Here is an 18,948-nt window from a genome sequence, read left to right as displayed (position 1 = left end):
CTTTCTGGTTGGATCTTTCATTCGAGTTTTACCTGTGCATTAGATGAGTACTGATTGTATGCTTGTTTGTTTGCGATAGAGTACCCGGAGTGTGCCGCTTGTTACTTCGAATCGCTAGGTTTTGCGGATCATCAGCAAGGCAAGTAACACTTTGATCATACCCTTCCATACCCAGTTTTATTGCATTAGATCTATTCCTCAAACATTGCATGACTAGGATCTAATTAAATTGTGGGTATTGGGAAGTAGTTGAGGTAGAACCTATTACCTGTTTTATTATCAAACCCTTGGGAGTTACTTCTACGTTGCTATTATTATTGCCATGCTATGCGCATAGACGTGGTTTGGGTTTGAGTGAAATTCATGACAGATGTGAGATTGTTAATAATGGTTTACTTAAGGTGGCAACTAAAACTCACATCTGGGTGGATTGAGGTACCTGGGTATTCCAGGATTGCCTGTTTTTCTTTTGGACCGCCACCCAGGTTCAAAGGGATCATAAGATTATTCATGCTAGAAACTTCCGTGTGCAGCCGCAAGCTATTATGGGCTCTAGCATAGTTGATTAAGTTGTGTGAACTCTTACAGTGGTAGACTAGCAGATGTAGGGGAAAGTAGGTGTAACTGTCTACCCATACGTAAGGTGCAAACACTTCTGAAAGACTGTGTCTTGGTCATCCGTTACTCAAACACCATGTAGTGCGAGTAATCCAACGGAGGAGATCAAGTCTTGTGGGGAAAAGTGCGCAAACCTCTGCAGAGTGTACAAACTAATCATGGTTAGCCGTGTCCCCGGTTATGGACAACTTGAGTATCTAGTACCTGGATTATCATGTGAATCTCATCATTATGTTACTTCTAATTAATTTTGATGGGTTATTGATGACATTTAATTGGGATTGAGATGCTGTCAACCATCTCAATGTTTCACAACCACCATGATAGTTAAATAAAATTTATTCCTTTGAAGTAGGATAAAATTGGCTTTTCGCAAAAATTGTAACCATAGAGCTTTCCACCAGCCATATATGCATGTAGTATAGCCTTACTATTGTTCGTTATTCTCTATGTGTTACATTGCCAGCATATTCTATGTGCTGACCCGTTTCCGGGCTGCAACGTTTCATGTTGCAGACTTTTCAGACGACGAGTAAAGTGCCTTAGGTCGTGGTCTTATACTCAGTGATGCCGCTGGAGTTGATGGACTCACTTATCTTCCAAGTCTTCCGCTGTTATCGTTAATAGATGGCCTTAAGCCATGTTTATCATACTTAATCTCTTTGGAGATATTCGATGTAATAAGTGTGTGATTGCTACTCTGTTATAAATCCTCCATTTGTACTGTGCGTGTCAGCATTACTGATCCAGGGATGACACTGGTGCACAGCAGCACAGACCATTTGAGGTCTGGTCGCTACAAAGTTGGTATCAGAGCACACGCTGACTGTAGGACACGACCACTAAGCTTAAGCCCTAGAAAGCTTCTCTCTTCTCATTTCTGACCCCTCTCCACTTTCTACTCTTTTAGGAATGGCGGATGCAAGGAGCAAGTTCATGCAACCAGATGAAGACACGTCGTTTGGACGACACTTGAAGGAAGTCACCAAGTACTTGAACATAGGAATGCCAAGCATCACCGGAACCTACAACGCCACATTACCTGAAGAGGAGAGCTGGAAGATTCAAGTTCACATTCCAGGAAGGACGTTTGTGCCAGTTACTGAACCCATAAGATTGGTTTTCGAAGCACCAACTTGGAGTCTAGGGAAGAGCATGGCCGCACACATCGCCATGGGACGCATTGGAGAAGTCTACCACCAGGAGCTTAAGGATACAATTTACCAAATTTGTGGACGCCGAGACGCGCAATGGGAGATGATAAGAACCAAGAAGGATGGATCAATTGTAGCTTTCATCCAGGAGCAAAACCAACACATTCGTCGCCAGGAGAACCAGATGTGCTCAGACAAGGAAGAGCTGAAGAAGGCATTGACGAAGATCAAGGAGCTGGAGGAAGAACTCAAGGCTACACGCGAGGATTATTTGGAAGAAATCAACGCACTAGTAGGGAAGAATGACGACCTGGAGAAGAAGATTGGTATATTCATGGGAAATCCAGTGCCAAAAGCAGAAGTCGACGAATGCACTTGTCCGGATAACTACATCATCATCGACGACACTGACTCGGAACCAAGTGAAGATGACTGGGTTGACGAAGCTGGAGCAGACATCATGGAGTCTTCAACGGATCAGAATTTCTAGTAGACCACCATATCAGTAGTAGTTTCCCCCATTTAATAGTATAGTTCAAGCACTTTGTAACGCTAGTTAGATCGATTGTTTTGCCTTGTTTGAATTGATTGAGTGTTATTGATTGTATTTGTCTCATGAGCATATGGGTAGTGTTTTCTCTCTAGACCTCATTCTATTCTTAACTCTCATCTTTTCTAAACCTATCAGTTGCCTCCGAGACGGGATACCGGATTTGTTTTCCCGCCAGAGATCACCCAGTTGATTCAGCAACAGAATGCCCTGATGCAAGTGTTAGTGCAGAACCAAGGCAACAACAACAACAACAACAACCCACCGCCACCACCACCTGTTGATCACTTAGCCCGTTTCTTAAGGCTAAACCCGCCGGTATTATCCAGTAGCACCGAGCCGATTGTTGCAGATGATTGGCTCCGCAAAGTTGGAAGGGAGTTGACCACTGCAGGATGCACAGATGCGGAAAGAGTGCGTTTTGCCGCACATCAACTTGATGGACCCGCAGCATCGTGGTGGGAGAATTATACAGCCACGCACCCTATTGACACTGTCACATGGGACCAGTTTCAGCAAGCTTCCCGTACAGCTCATGTTTCAGCAGGAGCTATGGCTATGAAGAAGCGTGAGTTTCGTAACCTACGCCAAGGAGGACGCACCGTAGGCCAGTATGTGGAGGAATTCAGTAAGTTAGCACGTTATGCACCAGATGACGTTGCTACAGATGCAGCCAAGCAGGAGAAATTTTTGGAAGGGCTGAATGATGAACTGAGTATGTAGTTGATGGTAGCAACCTTCAACAACTACCAGGAGCTGGTAGATAGAGCTCTCATGATTGAAGGGAAGCAACAGCAGATTGAAAACCGTAAGAGGAAGTATGGACAAGGGAAGTATAACTCAGGAGCTCAGCAGAAGCCTCGATTTACCCCGATGCCGGGAGGACAGTTTCAGCATACCCATGGAGGAGGTAGTTCGCACAACCATAATGGCTCCAAGAATGGAAATGGGAATGGAGGAGGCAACGGACAGAACCGCACCAACCCATCTACCCCAGCCAAGAGGGACCTGAGCCAAGTCACTTGTTTCAAGTGCCAGAAGAATGGACATTATGCCAATGAATGTCCTGAAGCCCAAAATGGAAATGGCAATGGAAGCTCTGGGAAGAAGCCGAACCCGTTCAACAAAGGACACGTGAACCACGTGAGCGTGGAGGAGGTTGAAGCTCAGTCTGATGCAGTAATAGGTAAGTTCTTGGTTAAGTCATTTACTGCAACCGCTCTTTTCGATACTGGTGCATCGCATTCATACATATCAAGGGGATTTGTGAATAAGTTTAAGATGTCCACCAAAGTTCTCAGAAACCCTATGTTAGTAACCTTGCCAGGAGCAGAGTATATGGCCACCCAAGGATGTTTTCAGATACCATTGGCCATTGGTAGGCATGTTTTCCCCTCAGACCTCATAGTTTTGGAGTCGCAAGGTTTGGATGTGATTTTGGGGATGGATTGGTTATCGTTGTATGGAGGAAACATCGACTGTGCCAGAAAGACGATTTTGCTTACCACCCCGGAAGGGAAAAGGATCAAGTATGTATCCCGGCATATGCCGAAGAGGACTCAAGTAAATTCCTTATCAGGAGTTGTACAGGAGGAAGTACCAGTGGTGAAGGATTATCCGGATGTATTTCCAGAAGAGTTGACAGGCATGCCACCAGATAGAGACACTGAGTTCTTGATTGAACTTTTGCCAGGCACAGGGCCAATATCTAAGAGACCGTACAGGATGCCCGCAAAAGATTTGGAGGAAATTAAGAAGCAGATCAAGGAGTTACTGGATAAAGGCTATATTCGCCCAAGTTCGTCACCTTGGGGATCACCAGTACTTCTAGTGGAGAAGAAAGATGGATCGTTGAGGATGGTTGTTGATTACCGTGGATTGAATGAAGTAACCATCAAAAACAAGTACCCACTGCCGATGATCAATGATCTGTTTGACCGCCTACAAGGAGCTAAAGTATTTTCCAAGATCGATCTACGATCAGGATACCATCAGTTAAAGATTCGAGAGCAGGATATACCCAAGACGGCATTTACCACCAGATATGGATTATATGAGTATACCGTTATGTCATTTGGTCTGACTAACGCACCTGCCTATTTCATGAACCTGATGAACAAAGTGTTTATGGAATTTTTGGATAAGTTCGTCGTGGTGTTCATTGATGATATTTTAATCTTTTCCAAGGATGAGGAAGAGCATGAGGAGCATTTGCGATTGGTACTTGAGAAGCTTAGAGAACACCAGTTATATGCCAAGTTCAGCAAGTGTGAATTTTGGCTGAAGGAAGTTGGATTCCTTGGACATGTTATTTCTGGAGAAGGAATAGCAGTAGACCCTGCCAAGGTAGATACAGTGACAAGTTGGGAATCACCCACGACAGTTGGAGAAATCCGGAGTTTTCTTGGACTTGCAGGATACTACCGGAGATTCATCGAGAATTTCTCGAAGATTGCTAAGCCCATGACTGAGCTATTGAAGAAGGACACCAAATTCAATTGGACTGAGGAATGTGAAGCTAGTTTCCAAGAGTTGAAGAAACGATTGGTTACATCACCAGTGTTGATTCTGCCAGATCAACGCAAGGATTATGAAGTTTATTGCGACGCTTCTCGTCGAGGACTTGGAGCAGTGCTTATGCAGGAAGGAAGAGTTGTGTCATATGCTTCACGACAACTTAAACCCCATGAGAAGAATTATGCTACGCATGATTTGGAATTAGCAGCCGTGGTGCATGCATTGAAGACATGGAGACATTTTCTCATCGGAAACCATTGTGAGGTGTATACGGATCACAAGAGTTTGAAGTATATTTTCACGCAGAAGGAGTTAAATCTCATACAGAGGAGATGGTTGGAGCTTATTAAAGATTATGATATGAGATTGCATTATCACCCAGGAAAGGCTAACGTAGTAGCAGACGCGTTAAGCCGCAAGAGTCATGTCAACACTCTCATGACAGGAGAGTTACCTCAGGAATTAGCCGAGGACCTTCGCGAGTTATGTTTGGAGATAGTCCCAAGAGGCTATTTAGCGACATTGGAGATTCAGTCTACCTTGATGGAAAGGATCAGAGAAGCTCAGAAGACAGACAAGGAGATTGAAGAGATAAAGGAGAAGATGAGCAAAGGAAAAGCCAAGGGATTTCGTGAGGATGAGCACGATACCTTATGGTTTGAGGACCGCGTATATGTACCAAATGATCCGGAGATCAGGAAGTTGATTTTGCAAGAAGCCCATGATTCACCGTACTCGATTCACCCAGGAAATACGAAGATGTATTTGGATTTGAAGAATATTTTCTGGTGGACCGGAATGAAGAAGGATATTGCGGAATACGTAGCAGTTTGTGATGTATGTCAGAGAGTGAAGGCAGAGCATCAGAAGCCAGCAGGATTGCTACAACCATTGCCGATACCCGAATGGAAGTGGGATAAAATAGGCATGGATTTTATCACCGGATTACCCAGGACTCGTTCAGGCTATGACTCAATATGGTTGTAGTCGACCGTTTGACGAAAGTGGCTTCATTCCAGTGAAGACCACTTACACCAGTGCTAAGTTGGCAAAGATATACATGACCAGGATCGTATGTTTGCATGGAGTTCCGAGGACCATTGTATCAGACAGAGGAACCCAATTTACCTCGAAGTTTTGGAAGCAGTTACATGAAACATTGGGAACCAGGCTGGAATTTAGTACCGCTTTCCACCCACAGACAGATGGACAGACCGAGAGAGTCAACCAGATTTTGGAGGACATGTTGAGAGCATGTGCACTAGATTATGGATCTAGTTGGGACGACAATTTGCCATATGCGGAGTTTTCTTATAACAACAGTTATCAGACCAGTTTGAAGATGGCCCCTTTCGAAGCTTTGTACGGGAGGAGGTGTAGAACACCGTTGTTATGGGACGAAGTTGGAGACCGTCATTTGTTTGGACCAGATTTGATTAAGGAGTCTGAACAAAAAGTAAGGTTGATTCGCGATAGGCTCAAGGTAGCCCAGTCCAGACAGAAGAGTTATGCTGATTCTAAACGAAAGGAGACAGTTTACAAAGTCGGAGACCGAGTTTATCTTCGAGTATCACCACTCCGAGGAGTGAAGCGCTTTGGAGTTAAGGGAAAGTTAGCGCCCCGTTTTATCGGACCATACAGAGTTCTGGAACGTATGGGAGAGGTTGCCTACAAGCTGGAATTGCCCGAAGGATTGTCTGGAGTTCATGATGTATTTCACGTTTCCCAGTTGAAGAAGTGCCACGCAGAGAAGGCTGAGATACCACTGAGAGATACTGTGCCACTGGAAGCGATTCAGCTGGAAAGTGATTTGACCTATGAGGAGAAACCAGTTAAGATTCTTGAGTATGCCAGCCGAGTTACCCGCGGCAAGGTTATCAAGTTTTGCAAAGTTCAGTGGAGTCACCACACGGAAGATGAAGCCACCTGGGAGCGAGAGGAAGATCTACGGAAGGACCACTCCCACCTGTTTTCTAGCCAACCCGAATCTCGAGGGCGAGATTCATCTTAAGGGGGGTAGGTTTGTAACATCCCAAATTTTCAATTTGGTATGTTATACATAGATCATCATTGCATATCATGTTTTATTGCATTTTGACAAATCCTCGATAAATCCTAAGCAACTCAAGGACCCTCGGAGAGAGTTGGGGATTTTCTCGAATTTTCAAAATTTGATTTTCATCAAATATAAGACGAGGATTTTGGTTTTAATTATTTTCTCTCCGGAAAAATATTTCATTTTAAAATAAACGAGAGGAGAAAATATGACTTCTCCAAAACAATTGAAATACTGGAGGAAAAATGTTAAAATCATTTATTGGAATTTATTTGGATTTTATTTGCAATTTTTATTGCATTAAAAATATTGCATGTTTTCAAAATATTTATTTTGTGTTAAAAAATGTTCACCCTATTCTAGATTTTCTAACTAGATGGGGAAAATTTATTTTATATTTTTCTGACTTTTATTTATTTTTCAGTGAATTATTTTCCGCAGAACGTTTTTTTTTAACCCTAGATCGGTTTTTTTCGGTTTTATTATTTTGCGAGCGTTCACCGAACCGTTCGTTTCGACGAACGCGTTCGTCGGTTTTTCTCTGTTAAAGAACGTCCGTTCTTTAACCGTTCGTCCGTTTTTCTTTTTCATCGGATTTTTCTGCGATTATCTCAGATTCGATTTCTGATCGAATCTTCGTTTCTGTTTAACTTCTCGCTCGTTTATCGGAATCAGGCGATTCAAGCGCCTAGAGTTTCGTCTCGAAATTCTCTTTCCTTTTAACCTACTCACACAAGTTTTTGCTACAGTAAAATTTGACCTAGATCAAGATTAGTAAACGAAGCTACTTTCTTTCGCAGTTTGACTTTTGTTGTTTCTTTCGAGTTGATTCTTTTTGCAAACCGGAGTTCTTAAGTTGAACTTTCTGGTTGGATCTTTCATTCGAGTTTTACCTGTGCATTAGATGAGTACTGATTGTATGCTTGTTTGTTTGCGATAGAGTACCCGGAGTGTGCCGCTTGTTACTTTGAATCGCTAGGTTTTGCGGATCATCAGCAAGGCAAGTAACACTTTGATCATACCCTTCCATACCCAGTTTTATTGCATTAGATCTATTCCTCAAACATTGCATGACTAGGATCTAATAAAATGGTGGGTATTGGGAAGTAGTTGAGGTTGAACCTATTACCTGTTTTATTATCAAACCCTTGGGAGTTACTTCTACGTTGCTATTATTATTACTATGCTATGCCCGTAGACGTGGTTTGGGTTTGAGTGAAATTCATGACAGATGTGAGATTGTTAATAATGGTTTACTTAAGGTGGCAACTAAAACTCACATCTGGGTGGATTGAGGTACCTGGGTATTCCAGGATTGCCTGTTTTTCTTTTGGACCGCCACCCAGGTTCAAAGGGATCATAAGATTATTCATGCTAGAAACTTCCGTGTGCAGCCGCAAGCTATTATGGGCTCTAGCATAGTTGATTAAGTTGTGTGAACTCTTACAGTGGTAGACTAGCAGATGTAGGGGAAAGTAGGTGTAACTGTCTACCCATACGTAAGGTGCAAACACTTCTGAAAGACTGTGTCTTGGTCATCCGTTACTCAAACACCATGTAGTGCGAGTAATCCAACGGAGGAGATCAAGTCTTGTGGGGAAAAGTGCGCAAACCTCTGCAGAGTGTACAAACTAATCATGGTTAGCCGTGTCCCCGGTTATGGACAACTTGAGTATCTAGTACCTGGATTATCATGTGAATCTCATCATTATGTTACTTCTAATTAATTTTGATGGGTTATTGATGACATTTAATTGGGATTGAGATGCTGTCAACCATCTCAATGTTTCACAACCACCATGATAGTTAAATAAAATTTATTCCTTTGAAGTAGGATAAAATTGGCTTTTCGCAAAAATTGTAACCATAGAGCTTTCCACCAGCCATATATGCATGTAGTATAGCCTTACTATTGTTCATTATTCTCTATGTGTTACATTGCCAGCATATTCTATGTGCTGACCCGTTTCCGGGCTGCAACGTTTCATGTTGTAGACTTTTCAGACGACGAGTAAAGTGCCTTAGGTCGTGGTCTTATACTCAGTGATGCCGCTGGAGTTGATGGACTCACTTATCTTCCAAGTCTTCCGCTGTTATCGTTAATAGATGGCCTTAAGCCATGTTTATCATACTTAATCTCTTTGGAGATATTCGATGTAATAAGTGTGTGATTGCTACTCTGTTATAAATCCTCCATTTGTACTGTGCGTGTCAGCATTACTGATCCAGGGATGACACTGGTGCACAGCAGCACAGACCATTTGAGGTCTGGTCGCGACAGTTAGTAAAATGTTTAACCCGAATAGACGAGAGATTAGAGTCCCAGAGTATAGATGAGGAATAAAAGATCCTAATACCACCCAATGGCAACGTGGGCCCATAAGCCACATAGTCATGTTAGTAAAAGTTTTTGTAGTGACTAGACTCGACTTCGGCCAAGGAGTTGGAAAGGGGGCTACCTACAGGCAGTCGGCTCTGATACCAACTTGTGACGCCCCTGATTCAATCGTAAACTAATCATACATGCAAATGTGTACGATCAAGATCAAGGACTCATGAGAAGATATCACAACACAACTCTAGACACAAATTAAAATAATACAAGCTTTATATTACATGCCAGGGGCCTCGAGGGCTCGAGTACATAAGCTCGAATACACAAGAGTCAGCGAAAGCAACAATATCTGAGTACAGACATGAGTTAGACAAGTTTGCCTTAAGAAGGCTAGCACAAAAGTAGCAACGATCGAAAAGGCAAGGCCTCCTACCTGGGAACCTCCTAACTACTCCTGGTCGTCGATGAGGTCTCCACGTAGTAGTAGGCATCGACAGTGGCATCTGGCTCCTGGGCTCCGACATCTGGTTGCATCAACCGGAAAGAAGAAGAAAGGGGGAAAAGGGGGAGCAAAGCAACCGTGAGTACTCATCCAAAGTACTCGCAAGCAAGGATCTACACTACATATGCAACATTATCAATGGAAGACTGTATATGTGGACTGGGCTGCAGAAATGCCAGAATAGAGAGAAGTCCTAGTCCTATCGAAGACTAGCATCTTCTGGAAACCACCATCTTGCAGCAACAGGAGGGAGTAGAGTAGCATAAAGTAAAGTAGTAGTAGTAGTGTTATCAACCTCGGCCAGAGATCCTTTCTCGACTCCCTGCGAGAAAGCAATCCCAGAGCCATACTATCCATTTCTCATATCCGTGTCTCATCTCAAGTATCCAGTTCTAGTTGTATCGATCGGGATACAACTCCAAGTGTCCGTTACCATAGGACAGGCTATCGATAGATGTTTTCCTCCCTGCAGGGGTGCACCAACTTACCCACCACGCTCGATTAACTCCGGCCGAACACACTTTCCTGGGTCATGCCCGGCCTCGACCAAACAATACGCCGCAACCCGACCTAGGCTTAATAGAGAGGGCAGCACGCCGGACTAAACCTATGCCCCTAGGGTCATGGGCCATCTCCCCGGGAACTCCTGCACGTTGCGTACGCGGCTGGTGAGCAGACCTAGCTACCTCCTTAAAAAAGGCGGGAGCTTACCAGTCCAACCCGGCGCGCGCCGCTCCGTCGCATGACGTCTATTAAGCTTTGGCTGATGCATACGACGCAGAACGCCCATACTATGCCCACGTGATGGTTAGTGCTATCAGGCCAGAGGCCCCTCGGATCAAATATCCAAACCGTAGTGGATTAGGAGCACGCGGTAACAAGCAGAGACTCACGAAAGATGTGACCCCGTTGCCCCATCTCGAGGACTTGCGGCAAGGACTAGGAATGCCCGGCCACGCCTCGTAATTATCTCGCGGGCACCCTCCAGGTCAACCCGTCTCCACATCACTCGCGGGTACCCCTCAGGGTCGACCCGCCTTCCCAAGTAACAGTTGTAAAGTCCAAGAATCCGTGTGTCCAAACATCAAGGGGAAAACCCGAGGAATCACCCCCGGTGAATTCCACTCGATGTAATCATCAAGGTGAACGTAAGAGGAACCACCCCCGAGGTTCACACTTGAGGGGTTGCACGACAGAGTCGTATCGGAAGTGGTTAAGGAGGAAATCACCCTCGATGACCACGACCGAATAGCTACACTACAGAGATCTCGTCAGGAGTCATGTATAGGTTCCACCCTCGGCACTCGATGGTAACTTTGCAGAGTCGAGCAACAAAAGGGGAAAGTGATGTGCGGTGTCGGGGCCTGGTCTTCGATCCCGTTGATCGGATCTTCGATGATGAAGCAGGGGCAACAAGGACAAGGTGAGGGTCACTGATGGATCACTAACCAACCTATATTAAGCAGTTTAGGATAAGCAGGTAGGTAACAATAAGCAGGTTACAAAAGCAGGTTATGCATCAGAATAGGAGCAATCAAGTATAGTAGCAAAATCTAATGCAAGCATGAGAGAATGGAATGGGCGATATCGGGATGATCAAAGGGGGGGCTTGCCTGGAAGCTCTGCTGAAAGGGAAGAAGTGTCATCGTCGACGCAGTCGATCACTAGGGCAGCATCGGTCTCGAGGTCTACCGGAGAGAAGAGGGGGAAGAAACAATAAATATAAAGCAAACATAGCATCACAAAGCATAACATGGCAATATGCTGTGTCGGGTGTGACCTAACGTATGGCTACACGATAAAGGTGAAGGGGGAATTCAACCGGGAATGTTTTCCCGATTCCGAACCTGTGTCAGACAGATGACCGGAGTGGGAATGTTCCATGTTTAGCATGCTAGGGGCATGTGACAGATGAACGGACCGCATATTTGGATTCGTTGGATTTTTCTGAGCAATTTTCGTATAGAAAACATTTTCATCGGAGCTACGGTTTATTTTCTATGATTTTTCGAACTTTTAAACATTAACTGGAATTATTATAAAACTAAATGGAGTTATTGCATCAGCAAGACGTCAGGGTGACGTCAGCAGATCAACAGGTCGACTAAGTCAAACCTGGCACATGGGGCCCATATATCATTGACTTAGTTAATTAAACAGGTTTAAATTAACTAATCTAGTTCATTAGGCTAATTAAAAGAGGTTAATTAATTGCCTAATTAATCAATTAACCAATTAATCATTTTTTAAAATCATTTTTTACAGGGGGGCGGGCCCCACGTGTAAGTGGCCCGGGGGGCTTAGCGGGCGACGGGCTAATGGGGCTGCGGCGCCTGAGCGTGGGCGAACCCGCCCGAACGGGCACGGGCAAGGGGACGCGCCAGAGCGCCGGAGGTGGCCGCGATGGGGGGTGCGCGGGCGGCGGTGGCGTGGGCGCTGGGGGCGGCTGCAGGCGGGGCAGCGAGGAGCGAGGCGCGGCGTATGGCGCGAGGCGAGGCTGAGCAGTGGCAGAACGAGCGGGACCGGTCGGAGCGGGCGCGCGGGAAGGCAGGTGCGGGGGCAACAACCGCGGGCAGTGGCGTCGCTGCAGGCGAGCGGGCCAGGGGCGCGCGAGCTCGCGGCGCAGGGCGGCGGCGGACGGGCACAGAAGGGCGTCGGACGCGGCCGCAGTGGGTGCGGCCCAGGCGCGAGCTGGAGTGCAGGCGCGGTTCGGGCAACGGCGAGTGAGCGTGGCCGGGCACGGCGGCAGCGGCCGTGGGTGGCCACAACAGCAAGGCAAGCAACCGGGCAGGGCAGTTTGCAGCGGCAGCAGTAGCGACGCACGGCGATTTACGGCGGGGCGCTTGCGTGCGAGCGCCTATGGCGTCTATATGGGAGAAAGGGGCGAGGGCGGTCGAGGAGGAGGCTCACAGTGGGTGCAGCGGGGTGCTCGGGGGAGCCCGTGGTGGCCGGAGGCGACCGAATCGAAGCGAGGCGTGTAGTGGCTGTAGTTGGAGAAGACGGAGGTGGGCATCGTCGATGAGGCGGCTCGGCTCCATCTAGGGGAACGCGGAGACGTGGACGAGTACGGCGGAGCGGCCGGACGTCCCTTGAAGTCGCGGGAGGCATGATGGTCATATCAATGGCGGAACGGCGGCGCCCATGTGCTCGGGCACAGGCTCGATCCACTCCGAAGAGAACGAGGGGGGAACGGGGAGGTGCTAGAGTTCGGATGGGGGTCGTGGGGGATCTTATCCACCGGGGGGAGACGACGGGGAGGCACGGGATGGCCGGCACGTGGCCATCGTGGCCACGGGCGGCTGCCCAACGTCCACCTCCCCTCTGTGAACAGAGGAAGAGGGTGATAGGGGGCGTGTTGGGCTGGGCCGTGCACTGTGCACTTGCGGTCCGGTCCAACAGCAGGGGGGTTTCTCTCTTTTATTTTATTTTGTTTTTCTTTTCAAAACCTTTATGTTTTCTTTAGATTAGGGCATCCAACCACTTTACAAAAATGTTGGTTCACCACGAATATTAACAAATGAAAATTTGCCACATGATGAACATTTTATTTTAGGCATTTGAAAACTTTTGAGTTTGACTTGACTTTGAATTTGGATCTGATTCGAACCAGCACGAGTTTAGCAACAGTAATCATGATGATGTGGCATCATTAGCAGGGAATTACTGTAGCTTAATTATCCGGGCGTCACATGACCTCTTCAATCCCACTTTTACCAATTTTTGCATCAATATCTCAAAACTCCGAATCATTGGGACGCCTTTTAACTAAAGTTGACTCATCTCCAGTCTCATCTTCATCAAGATTCATATTAGAAAACAAAGATTTAATAGGAGACACATCAATCACTTTTAGATCTTCATCATTATTATCATGAAAACTAAAAGAACACGCTTTCACATAGCAATCTTTTTTAGCATGCATCCTAGCGGTTCTTTCTTTGCACTCATCAATGGAAATTCTCATGGCTTTGAGAGACTCATTGATATCATGCTTAGGTGGAATAGATCTAAGTTTCAAATAATCAACATCAAGAGAAATTCTATCCACATTCCTAGCCAACTCATCAATCTTAGGCAATTTTTCTTCAAGCAAAGCATTGAAATTCTTTTGCGAATTCATAAATTCTTTAACACTAGTCTCAAAATCAGAGGGCATCTTATTAAAATTTCCATAAGATTTGTTGTAGGAATTACCATAATTATTAGAGGAATTACTAGGAAACGGCGTAGAATTAAAGTTTGCTCTATATGCGTTGTTACCAAAATTGTTCCTACCAACAAAATTCACATCCATAGATTCATTATTATTCTCAATAAAAGTGGACAAAGGCATATCATTAGGATCAGAAGAAACACTCTTATTAGCAAACAATTTCATAAGTTCATCCATCTTTCCACTCGAGGCATTAATCTCTTCTATCGCATGAACCTTTTTACTAGTAGATCTTTCGGTGTGCCATTGAGAATAATTAACCATAATATTATCTAGGAGTTCAGTAGCTTCTCCTAAAGTGATTTCCATAAAAGTGCCTCCTGCGGCCAAATCTAAAAGATTTCTTGAAGCAAAATTCAATCCAGCATAAAAAATTGTATAATCATCCATAAATTCAAACCATGTGTAGGGCAATTACGTATCATTAATTTCATCCTCTCCCAAGCTTGTGCAACATGCTCATGATCAAGTTGATTAAAATTCATAATATCGTTTCTAAGAGAGATGATCTTAGCGGGAGGAAAATACTTAGAGATAAAAGCATCTTTGCACTTATTCCATGAATCAATACTATTTTTAGGCAAAGAAGAGAACCAAGTTTTTGCACGATCTCTAAGCGAAAACGGAAATAGCTTCAATTTAACAATATCATTGTCCACATCTTCTTCTTTTGCATATCACACAAATCAACGAAGTTGTTTAGATGGGTAGCGGCATCTTCACTAGGAAGGCCAGAAAATTTATCTTTCATGACAAGATTCAACAAAGCAGCATTAATTTCACAAGATTCATCATCGGTAATAGGAGCAATCGGAGTGCTAATAAAATCATTATTGTTGGTATTGGAAAAGTCATACAATTTAATATTATCTTGAGCCATCGTGACAATCAATCAATCCAACACACAAGCAAACAAGAGGCAAGCAAAAAGCGGCGAACGAAAAAGGGTGAATAAAACGGCAAAGGTGAAGTGGGGGAGAGGAAAATGAGAGGCAAATGACAAATAATGTAATGCGAGGGATAAGAGTTTGTGATGGGTACTTGGTATGTCTTGACTTGTGTGTAGATCTCCCGGGCAACGGCGCCAGAAATCCTTCTTGCTACCTCTTGAGCATACGTTGGTTTTCCCTTGAAGAGGAAAGGGTGATGCAGCAAAGTAGCGTGAGTATTTTCCTCAGTTTTTGAGAACCAAGGTATCAATCCAGTAGGAGACTACACGCAAGTCGCCTAGTACCTGCACAAACAATCAAGAACCTTGCAACCAACGCGATAAAAGGGGTTGTCAATCCCTTCACGGCCACTTGCAAAAGTGAGATCTGATAAAGATAATAAGATCAATATTTTTGGTATTTTTGTGGTTTAGATTGGAAAATAAAGATTGCAAAATAAATAGGAAACTATAATTGTAGATTGGAAACTTATATGATGTAAAGAAGACTCGGGGGCCATAGGTTTCACTAGTGGCTTCTCTCAAGATAGCATGTATTATGGTGGGTGAACAAATTACTGTCGAGCAATTGATAGAAAAGCGCATAGTTATGAGAATATCTAGGCATGATCAAGAACATAGGCATCACATCGTGTCAAGTAGACCGAAAGGATTCTGCATCTACTACTATTACTCCACACATCGACCGCTATCCAGCATGCATCTAGAGTATTAAGTTCATAAGAACAGAGTAATGCATTAGGCAAGATGACATGATGTAGATGTTGGGGAACGTAGTAATTTCAAAAAAATTCCTACGCACACGCAAGATCATGGTGGTGCATAGCAACGAGAGGGGAGAGTGTTGTCCACGTACCCTCGTAGACCGACAGCGGAAGCGTTATCACAACGCGGTTGATGTAGTCGTACGTCTTCACGATCCGACCGATCAAGTACCGAACGTACGGCACCTCCGAGTTCTACACACGTTCAGCTCGATGACGTCCCTCGAACTCCGATCCAGCCGAGTGTTGAGGGAGAGTTTCGTCAGCACGACGGCATGGTGACGATGATGATGTTCCACCGACGCAGGGCTTCGCCTAAGCTCCGCAACGGTATTATCGAGGTGTAATATGGTGGAGGGGGCACCGCACACGGCTAAAAGATCTCAAGGATCTTGTTGTGTCTCTGGGGTGCCCCCGTATATAAAGGAGCAAGGGGGAGGCAGCCGGCCAAGGGGAGAGGCGCGCCATAGGGGGGAGTCCTACTCCCACCGGGAGTAGGACTCCTCCTTTCCTTGTGGGAGTAGGAGAAGGGAAGGGGGAAGGAGAAAGAAGGAAGGGCGCGCCCCCCTTCCCTAGTCCAATTCGGACCAGACCATGGGGAGGGGTGCGGCCACCTTTTGAGGCCTTCCTCTCCTTTCCCGTATGGCCCATTAAGGCCCAATACGAATTCCCGTAACTCTCCGGTACTCCGAAAAATACCCGAATCACTCGGAACCTTTCCGAAGTCCGAATATAGTCGTCCAATATATCGATCTTTACGTCTCGACCATTTCGAGACTCCTCGTCATATCCCCGATCTCATCCGGGACTCCGAACTCCTTCGGTACATCAAAACTCAATAAAACTGTCATCGTAACGTTAAGCGTGCGGACCCTACGGGTTCGAGAACTATGTAGACATGACCAAGACACGTCTCCGGTCAATAACCAATAGCGGGACCTGGATGCCCATATTGGCTCCCACATATTCTATGAAGATCTTTATCGGTCAGACCGCATAACAACATACGTTGTTCCCTTTGTCACCGGTATGTTACTTGCCCGAGATTTGATCGTCGGTATCTCGATACCTAGTTCAATCTCGTTACCGGCAAGTCTCTTTACTCGTTCCGTAACACATCATCCCGCAACTAACTCATTAGTCACAATGCTTGCAAGGCTTATAGTGATGTGCATTACCGAGTGGGCCCAGAGATACCTCTCCGACAATTGGAGTGACAAATCCTAATCTCGAAATACGCCAACCCAACAAGTACCTTTGGAGACACCTGTAGAGCACCTTTATAATCACCCATTTACGTTGTGACGTTTGGTAGCACACAAAGTGTTCCTCCGGTAAACGGGAGTTGCATAATCTCATAGTCATAGGAACATGTATAAGTCATGAAGAAAGCAATAGCAACATACTAAACGATCGAGTGCTAAGCTAACGGAATGGGTCATGTCAATCACGTCATTCTCCTAATGAGGTGATCTCGTTAATCAAATGACAACTTATGTCTATGGCTAGGAAACATAACCATCTTTGATTAACGAGCTAGTCAAGTAGAGGCATACTAGTGACACTCTATTTGTCTATGTATTCACACATGTATTATGTTTCCGGTTAATACAATTCTAGCATGAATAATAAACATTTATCATGATATAAGAAAATATATAATACTTTATTATTGCCTCTAGGGCATATTTCCTTCAGTCTCCCACTTGCACTAGAGTCAATAATCTAGTTCACATCGCCATGTGATTTAACATCAATAATTCACATCACCATGTGATTAACACCCATAGTTCACATCTCTATGTGACCAACACTCAAAGGGTTTACTAGAGTCAATAATCTAGTTAACATCGCTATGTGATTAACACCCAAAGAGTACTAAGGTGTGATCATGTTTTGATTGTGAGATAATTTTAGTCAACGGGTCTGTCACATTCAGATCCGTAAGTATTTTGCAAATTTCTATGTCTACAATGCTCTGCACGGAGCTACTCTAGCTAATTGCTCCCACTTTCAATATGTATCTAGACCGAGACTTAGAGTCATCTAGATTTAGTGTCAAAACTTGCATCGACGTAACCCTTTACGACGAACCTTTTGTCACTTCCATAATCGAGAAACATTTCCTTATTCCACAAAGGATAATTTTGACCGCTGTCCAGTGATCTATTCCTAGATCACTATTGTACTCTCTTGCCAAAATCAGTGTAGGGTATACAATAGATCTGGTACACAGCATGGCATACTTTATAGAAACTATGGCCAAGGCATAGGGAATGACTTTCATTCTCTTTCTATCTTCTGCCGTGGTTGGGCTTTGAGTCTTACTCAATTTCACACCATGTAACACAGGCAAGAAACTCTTTTCTTTGACTGTTCTATTTTGAACTACTTCAAAATCTTGTTAAGGTATGTACTCATTGAAAAAACTTATCAAGCGTCTTGATCTATCTCTATAGATCTTGATGCTCAATATGTAAGCATCTTCATCGAGGTCTTTCTTTGAAAAACTCCTTTCAAACACTCCTTTATGCTTTGCAGAATAATTCTACATTATTTCCGATCAACAATATGACATTCACATATACTTATCAGAAATGTTGTAGTGCTCCCACTCACTTTCTTGTAAATACAGGCTTCACCGCAAGTCTGTATAACACTATATCCTTTGATCAACTTATCAAAGTGTATATTCCAACTCCGAGATGCTTGCACCAGTCCATAGATGGATCGCTGGAGCTTGCATATTTTGTTAGCACCTTTAGGATTGACAAAACCTTCTGGTTGCATCATATACAACTCTTCTTTAATAAATCCATTAAGGAATGCAGTTTTGACATCCATTTGCCAAATTTCATAATCATAAAATGCGGCAATTGCTAACATGATTCGGACAGACTTAAGCATCACTACGGGTGAGAAGGTCTCATCGTAGTCAATCCCTTGAACTTGTCGAAAACCTTTCGCAACAAGTCGAGCTTTATAGACAGTAACATTACCATCAGCGTCAGTCTACTTCTTGAAGATCCATTTATTTTCAATGGCTTGCCGATCAAAGTCAACCAAAGTCAACCAATGGGCAAGTCAACCAAAGTCCATACTTTGTTCTCATACATGGATCCCATCTCAGATTTCATGGCCTCAAGCCATTTTGCGGAATCTGGGCTCACCATCGCTTCTTCATAGTTCGTAGGTTCATCATGGTCTAGTAACATAACTTCCAGAACAGGATTACCGTACCACTCTGGTGCGGATCTTACTCTGGTTGATCTACGAGGTTCAGTAATAAC

Source organism: Aegilops tauschii, chromosome 5, assembly GCF_002575655.3.
Source record: "Aegilops tauschii subsp. strangulata cultivar AL8/78 chromosome 5, Aet v6.0, whole genome shotgun sequence".
Classification (NCBI taxonomy): domain Eukaryota; kingdom Viridiplantae; phylum Streptophyta; class Magnoliopsida; order Poales; family Poaceae; genus Aegilops; species Aegilops tauschii.
The sequence above is the reverse complement of the archived record's forward strand: the minus strand, read 5'-3'. Positions refer to the sequence as shown.